This window comes from Penaeus vannamei, chromosome 10 (assembly GCF_042767895.1).
Source record: "Penaeus vannamei isolate JL-2024 chromosome 10, ASM4276789v1, whole genome shotgun sequence".
Lineage (NCBI taxonomy): Eukaryota > Metazoa > Arthropoda > Malacostraca > Decapoda > Penaeidae > Penaeus > Penaeus vannamei.
In genome coordinates this window covers 26,847,551-26,857,550 of record NC_091558.1, presented here as the reverse complement: position 1 = coordinate 26,857,550, position 10,000 = coordinate 26,847,551, and positions in this window count along the sequence as shown.

Below are 10,000 nucleotides of genomic sequence, written 5' to 3'. Positions count from 1 at the left end.
ACTGCAGGACGTAGGCCTCTCCCATTCTTTTCCAGGTTTCCCTGTCTTGCGATGTTTGTTTCCAGTCTTGGCCCCCAAATTTCGCTATTTCGTCGCGCCATCGTGTCATTGGTCTGGCTCTTGGCCTCCTTAAGTTATTTATAGTCCAGTCTGTTACTTTCTTTGTCCATCTGTCGTCTTGTCTCCGACATACATGCCCTGCCCATTGCCATTTCTTCTTTTTAATGCTCTTGAGTATATCTTCTACCTTCGTCTGTTCTCTGATCCACGTCGCCCTCTTCCGATCTCTCAGGCTAATTCCCATCATCGATCTGGTTGTAGTCCATGTTTCTGACCCATAGGTCATAACTGGGAGGACGCATTGATTAAAGACTTTTCTTTTTAAGCACAATGGCAAGGAACCTCTTAGTGTGCTACTGTGCCTGCCGAAGGCACTCCAGCCTAGACTGATTCGTCGCTTTATTTCCTGTTCACTTGATGTGCCTGTCTGCACGAGTTGTCCTAGGTATATATACCTGTCTACTACCTCTAGTGCTTCGCCTTGTACATGTATTTGTTTGAGTGGGACTCTGCTGTTGAACATAACCTTAGTCTTTTTCTTGTTCATCTTAAGTCCGACTTTTAGGCTTTCTCTATTCAGATCGTTTATTAATTGCTGCAGTTCATCAGCTGATTCACTAAGGAGAACAATGTCGTCTGCAAATCTTAGGTTGTTTAGGTGTTCGTCTCCTATTTTGATACCCTTCCCTTCCCATTCTAGTTTCTTGAATATTTCCTCGAGGCAGGCTGTAAACAGCTTTGGTGAGATGGTGTCGCCCTGTCTAACGCCTTTTTTAATTGGTATTTTATCGGTTTCTGTGTGGAGTTTGATGGTTGCTGTCCCATCTTTGTATATATCTTCCAATATATTACAATATACCTCCTCAACTCCCTGTTGTTGAATAGCACCTAATACTGCTGGTATTTGTACAGAGTCAAATGCCTTTTCATAATCGATGAATGCCATACACAGGGGTTTCCTATATTCGTTTACTTTTTCTCTTATTTGGGTGAGCGTGTGGATGTGATCTGTTGTTGAGAATCCGCTGCGGAAGCCTGCCTGTTCTCTAGGCTGGCTGGAATCCAGACTGTCAGAGATGCGAGCTGTAATGACTTTCGTGAACAGTTTGTAAGTAACCGAAAGGAGGCTTATGGGTCGGCAATTTTTTAAATCCTTTTTATCGCCTTTTTTGTGTAACAAGATAATTGTTGCATTTTTCCAGGCTTTCGGAGTTTTTCCGCTGAGAAGACATTTGTTAAAAAGATTGGCTAGTTTCACTGTTGCGATGTCTCCTGCATCTAATATGAGGTCTATACTAATTCCATCTTCACCTGGTGTTTTCCCTCTCTTCATGCCTTTAAGTGCTCTTTTTATTTCTTCTTTTGTGATATTAGGTACGTCGCTAGTTACCGCGTTTGCTTCTATTTGTGGCTGTTCGTTTGAGTTGTATAGATCCCTGTAAAAGTCTTCCACTACTTTGATGATTTCATTCTTGTTATATGTTACTTCTCCGTCTGGTTTCTTAATTGCATACATTTGATTTCTCCCTATTCCTAGTCTTCTTTTAGCTGCTTTCATGCTGGTACCTGAAATCACTGCTTCATTTATTATTTGAGTATTGAATTTCCGTACATCTTCCCTCTTCTTTTTATTTATGGTCTTTGTTAGTTCAACCAATTCTATCTTGTCCCTATTTGACGATACTTTCATGTCTCTACGTTTTTGCATAAGCTGTTTAGTTTCTACCGAGAGCTTGCTGGAGCTTCGATTGTCGTTCTTTCCGCCTACTTCAAGTGCAGCTTCTTTTATTATGTCATTGAACTGTTTATTGATTTGGTCGATGTTGAGATCTTCGTCGCGGAGGAGTGAATATCTGTTTTGGATGTTTAGGCTAAATTCTGTTGCTCTGATCCTCAAGTTAGCCAAGTTTGGCTGTGGTTTACTCATTAGTTTGTTCCTTTCCCTTCTGAGATGTATTTTAATTTCGCCTCTCACCATTCTATGGTCGCTGCCTACATTTACTTTATTTATAACCTCTACATTTTTTATTATATCGCGCCTATTTGAAATTATGAAGTCAATTTCGTTTTTGACGTCAGAAGGCGACTTCCATGTCCACTTCCGTTCTAGTCTTTTTTCGAAGAATGTATTCATGATACTGAGTGATCGAGCCTCCGCAAATTCGACTAGCATTTGTCCCCTCTCGTTCCTAGTGCCTATTCCATGGTTCCCTACTGCGGTTTCGCCCTCTGTCTTTTTACCTATTTTGGCATTAAAATCCCCCATAATTATTGTGAAATGGGATTTTGTTCTCTTGCTGGCTAAGTGAACATCTTCATAGAAGCTCTCTATTTCTTCATCACTGTGGCTGCAGGTTGGAGCATAGACTTGTATAATTTTTAAGTTGTACCTAGTGTTTAGTTTTATTGTTACAGAAGCCACTCTTTCGCTGACACTATAGAATTCTACAATGTTCTTTTCTAAGCGTTTGTGTATTAAGAATCCTACCCCTAATTCCTGTTTGCTACCCAGAGGTTTTCCTCTCCAATAGAGCACGTGTCCCTCATTTAATAACTTCTGCTCTTCACCTAGTCTTCTAACTTCGCAGAGTCCTACTACATCCCATTTAATGGAAGAGAGTTCCTCTAGTAAAGCTAGTAAGTCGGATTCAGTTCTCATGGTCCTTATATTGTATGTGCAAAGGTTCATCAACGTGGGGCGGCCTGTCTTTACCCGGATATTTTTAGCACCCCCTGCTCCGGAGCGATCCTGATCGCCGCCGTAACCAGGGGCTCCTTCGCCTCCGGGGAATGGGGGCCGTTCCTGAATATTTTGTCTCATGCTTGGGAGGTGGACAGCCGATTTACCTCCCACCTACTGGCTTAGGTGTATTTTGGTGGGAGGGGAGTAATTTAGCCGGAATGCCATTGATAAGTCCCCCCCAGCAGGTTTGGTCCTACCTGGAGTGGACTTAGGAGCGGCAATGCACGGCCTGCTCACTACTCCCGTGAGCTGGGCTTAATTATCAGAAGTGCATATATGTTTGATTTTATTTTATTTATTTACTTCATTTGTGCGTATGTGCACCTGATGCAGACATATTCATTCCCGCACATGCTCTAAGTACTACGCATATGCTCATTCCCACGCATATGCATATGCAAGCATACACATTTATTCTTGTATCTATGCTTATGGATATGGATACTTATTCTTACGTTATAAATAACTACATACATGTCCATCATAGTCTGACCTAGTCATATGTTCACATCGCCTGTCCGTTTATGCGCTTGTTATATGTTATTGATAAGTGAGTGAGTATACATGAGTGTATACTCACCCGTGTATATGTAAACACCCCTTTTTGCATACCTCGTAAACCTACCTATCATTATACATACGCATGTATCTATCCCTGCATGTGCTCACGCATCCGTATATGAGCACATACATTTGCAGCATACTCTAGTGCCCCCCCCCCCCTTTACATATGTGTATATATCTGTACTTGCTTTACATATAACTACCTCTACGTACATACATACGTACTTACATACATACATATACTTAATTATTTATCCACCTTCCTACATCCTGCACACACCTATATACGTATACCTTTACGTATACACATATAAATACCTACATATGTCTACCTATACATTCACCCACGCATACACATAAACACGCACATTATACATACCTATATACACATACACATATATACATGCTTATATACACATGTAAATGTACACATTCATGCATGAATATATACACCATATGTACAAATTTGCATATTTACGCCTTTAAACCCATGCATACCCTCATGTATAAGCACGGAACATACCCATATATAATGTACTCTATCACAAAGCTATATGGAACCTTATAGCCTTACGTAGACAACAGCAGCATACATACCCATGTATCCGCACATGAATTTAAACTCGCCTACACTCATATGAACCTGTACACATATATACGCATGTACATGCGCACATATGCACCTGCGCACTTTCGTGCCTACGCGCTCATACTCGCGCACGAACGTATGAACGGTCTGCATAGGCGCACACACGCACTCCATTATAATGAGCCCATGCATTATAATGTCCTTAAATTGTAGTGTTGCAGCAGAGGAATTGAGGGAAGGATGCGGGTGGTGTGGGAGGATTTAGGATGGTATTGGAGGGGTAAGGATGGGGTTTGGGATAAAGGGAGTTATAAGGGTGATTTTGTATCTGGCAATTTTTCGGAGCGGCGTCGCATTCCTTAGCTGTTGTTAAGCCTAACGGGGTGCGGCCTCGGCTGACCGCAGGTCATGGGGTCGGCGTCTGGCGCTCATCTGAGGTGCCAAAGCTTGAATTATGCTTTATTATTACTTGATTAATCAGGCGTTTCTTCTGTCGAATGTCAGATGATACTTTACGCTTTATGGGAACCATTTTTAACTTACCTGATTTTGTGATGTACTGTACTTACATACTGGCCGTTGGCTGTTCCTTTGCAAATTTACTTGAGTGGAAACTGTAATGCCCGCGCGGTTGGCACTGTTACTCGGCGACCTGTGGCACAGGTGTTGCTTATCATTTCCTAATGCTTTCGTATTTTGGTATACTTTTCATGGGGGGAGATTATTATTATTATTATTTTCTTTTCACTGATTCTGAATATTGAGGCACTCTCGATGAACTAATGAACTTCTCTAACACTGTAATGTATCCTAGTATTCCTAGTTGGCACTTTCTGGCACTCCTGTTGGTTTAAAAAAGTCCGCGTATGTATGGTCCGATAAAACATTTTATAAACTTGTGAGGTTATCAGATGAATTATTATTTCTATTTTGGTTGGATTATATGCTCTATACATTCACGATTTTTTCTCTCCTATGTAGCACTATCACAGATCACTTTGGACACGTAATTTTAGCAGTTAATAACACTGATCAAAAGAACGACTACACTCTTATTCATTGCCAGATACATCCCATATATATATCTATATATATATATATATATATATATATATATATATATATATATATATATATATATATATATATATGTGTGTGTATTTATATATATATAATAAATATATATATATGTATATATATATATGTATTTATATATTTATATATATATATGTATATATATATGTATATATATGGGTATATATATATATATATATGTATATATATATGCATATATATATATATATATACATATATATATATACCCATATATATATATATATATAGATAGATAGATAAATAGATACATATATATATAAACATATATATATATATATATATATATATATATATATATATATATATATATATATATATATATATATATATATATATATATATATATATATATATATATATATATATATATATATATATATATGTATATATATATATATATATACACATATATATATGTATATACATATATATATATATATATATATATATATATATATATATATATGTATATATATACATATATATAAATGCATATATATCTATATATATAAATAAATAAATGAATAAATATATATATATATATATATATATATATATATATATATATATATATATATATATATGTATATGTATATATGTATATATATATATATATATATGTATGTATATATATATATATATATATATATATATATATATATATATATATATGTACATATATATATATATATATATATATATATATATATATATATATATATATATATATATATATATATATGTACGTATCTACGTATATATGTGTTTATACATACATGTATATTCATGTATTCATAATCTATCGATCTATCTGTATATGTATTCACTCGTAAAGTTTATGAATGGATATGTTTATATTTTAGAAATGATTTTATATATCGGTCAATCTATGTAGCATATTCCTCTTTTTTATGCTTTATCAATATTATATGACTTGATTTCCTTTCTTCCTCCTATCCCCCTCTTCGTCTCCCTTTTCCGCCGTGCCATTCCCAGCTCCTGCCATCAACACGCCCCTTTAAGCAGGTAATGCAATCATCCTCTGACGCATCGCAGACGAATTTTCCTTCCAATGATCCTTCACCCTTTTGTTGATTGACAAGATATTCATCCCGACTAATTGCAACAGTCGCTTCCGATGACTGATGACATGTCACTTGAATTCGAAGAAATGAGTGGGCAATTGTGTCTCGTATATCGTATGACAAAAAGGTGTTCCTCATAAATAGTTTTCTATGCTTGATTCCCTGGAAATTCTTTTAAGTTTTATAATTTCATACATTCATTTTGAAGGTAATGATCAATAGTGTTTATATTTATAGAAAGCTAGGTGACCATTATTTTACAGCATTACACATTATTGCAAATGCCTTGATCTGGAAGCTATAGTAACTGTGATAGTTTTTCGTAATTTCATAGGCACTATACGAATAATTAAGTCATTCTGCAGTTATCATTCTATATTCTGGTAATATTTGTCTATTTTCACACTTAGATACCCTGAGAATTGAATATTAGGACATTATGGTATTGTAAAATGAACAAGATATTCAGAATAATGAATAAGAAGTAAGAAATAAGGTTATAATAAGGTAACTAAATTGATGATCACATAATCATGATAGATTAATAAGGAATTGATAATCATTATAATTACTACTATTATCATCGTATCATTAATTATTATTATAATGATTATTATTATTATAATTATTATTATCATTACTATTATCATTATCATTACTATCAATGATTTTTATCATTGCCATTATTATCACTGCTCTTGCTTTTATGAATATCATGTTCATTATTGTAGCTGCTGTCGTTATTATTTTCATTATTACCATTAATTATCATCAAAAGTATTTTGTTATTATCATCATTATTGTTGTTATTGATATTACTATCGGTGTTTTTATTATTATTATTATTGTTGTTGTCATTATTATTAACATTATTATTATTATCATTATTACTATTATGATTGTTACTACTGTTATCATCAGTGTTATTATTAACATTAATATAGTTTTCATTCTTACTATTGTCCTCATTATCATTTTTTTTCATTACTGTTAATGCTATTACCATCACTACCATTAGTATTACTAACATTATTACTTTTGTAATTTGTTTGTTGTTATTACATTTATTATTAGCATTATCATTGTTCTTATTATTATTATTGTTATCATTGTCACTATAGTTTTTGTTATCATTATCATTAGTATTAGCACTATCATGATCATTATCATTTATATTATGATTACCGGCCTGATCGGTGATCCTAATTCATTCATTACTGTTATCATTATCGTCAGAATAATTAAGCCTCCTAACATTTTCCCTGTCATTTTAATTGTCCCATTACCCTTACATTCATCATGATTACCATCTTCATTAGTATCATTTTCATTACCATCATTATGATCATCACCGTTATCATTATCATGATCCATAAGACTACTTCTATTACTCTCATCATTCTCTCATTATCATTACTATTATCATCAATACCATTATAATGACCACTGCTGTTAATATCATTATCGTTAGTATTGTTTTATCAGTACTGTCAATATCATTACTGTCATTACCATTATCGTTATCCTAAGTAGTAGTATTCCTTTATTATAAAATATGTTATCATTATCAGGAAATCCTTTACCTTACTGCAGCTGTTGTTATCATTTTCTATTATAACAATTGATATTACTATCATCACAGTATTGGCATTTGTAGTATCATTATCATCATGGCTACAATGAACGATAATATTGTTTTACAGTATGAGATATTGCATCTGTGATTATGTTCAGAGAATACTGAAAATAATATATGCACTGACATATTAAAGGTACATATCATTTGCTGTAAAACCAATGTTAGTCTATATCGTTATATGAATATACTTCTAGTCAGATCTATCATATATGACTCTTAGTTCAGCTGCTAATATGCAAATCATTTTCATATGAACTGTATATTAATCTAGGTAGAAACATTGCACCTCTACTGTTAGGGAAGACATAGTTATGATATCACAAAGGGTTTCTCTATATGTGTCACACACACACACAAATATATATACATATACAGACAAGCTCATTTACCTGATATTGTTTAAAAACCTGCCTTTCAGTGACCTGGAAACGAGTCGCAAACGTACTTGCTGTTTCATCTTACACTAAAGTCATCAGAGGTAAAACGCTGCAAGTTAAAAAAAATCGTAAACGCAGATCAAGAACTATTTCCAGGTAACATTTGTGAAGATTTGCTAATGAAGAAACCAAACGCAGCCGGTCGGAATAAGCGAATAAATGAAACAGGAGAGCATGAGGCGAGCGGCGCATCCATGAGGCGAACGCAGATGACAAGGACAATCCCGGTCGTTCGATCTTTGAAAGGAAATTCAATTAAATTTCAAAGTTTTCATCCGGTCTGTTTGAGAAATACAAATACTTAAAGACGGGCAAGTGGAATCAAACACTGTATGTGTATGTGAACATCCTTTCTCTTATTCCACTCTTAGTCATAATGTATTTTCTCTCTCTCTCTCTCTCTCTCTCTCTCTCTCTCTCTCTCTATATATATATATATATATATATATATATACATATACATACATACATACATACATACATACATACATACATACATATATATATATATATGTATACATATATACACATATATTCTTATATACATATATACATATCTGTATATATAGATATATTTGTATACACACACACACACACACACACACACACACACACACACACACACACACACACACATATATATATATATATATATATATATATATATATATATATATATATATGTGTGTGTGTGTGTGTGTGTGTGTGTGTGCGTGTGCGTGCGTGTGTGTGTTTGTATTCATATATACATATATATAAAAAATATATATATATACACATATATACATAGAGTTCGCATACACACACACACACATATTCATACACGCGCATACACACCCAGTTGGTAGAAATCTTCTCACATAATACACATAACATGGTGAGTAATCTGTTGGAAAGACAGTTACCGATGCAAATCAAAGCAGGGTCAAGCAGAAAAAAACATATATTCAGGCATATACACACACACACACAAACACGCACGCACACACACACACACACACACACACACACACACACACACACATATATATATATATATATACATATATATATATATATATATATATATATATATACATATATATATATATATGTATGTATATATATATATATATATATATATATATATATATATATATATGAGGGATATGGTATCTGGCAATGAGTAAGAGTGGAGTCGTTCTTTTGATCAGTGTCATTAAGTGCTAAAATTACGTGTCCAAAGTGATCTGTGATAGTGCTACACAGGAGAGAAAAATCGTGAATGTATAGAGTATATTATCCAACCAAAATAGAAATAATAATTCATCTGATAACCTCACAAGTTTATAAAATGTATTATCGGACTTTTTAAACTAACAAGAGTGCCAGAAAGTGCCAACTAGGAATACTAGGTTTCATTACAGTGTTAGAGAAGTTCATAAGTTCATCGAAAGTGCATCAATATTCAGAATAAGTGAAAAGAAAATAATAATAATAATCTCCCCCCATGAAAAGTATACCAAAATACGAAAGCATTAGGAAACGATAAGCAACACCTGTGCCACAGGTCGCCGAGTAACAGTGCCAACCGCGCGGGCATTACAGTTTCCACTCAAGTAAATTTGCAAGGGAACAGTCAACGGCCAGTATGTAAGTACAGTACATCACAAAATCAGGTAAGTTAAAAATGGTTCCCATAAAGCGTAAAGTATCACCTGACATTCGACAGAAGAAACGCCTGATAAATCAAGTAATAATAAAGCGTAATTCAAGCTTTGGCACCTC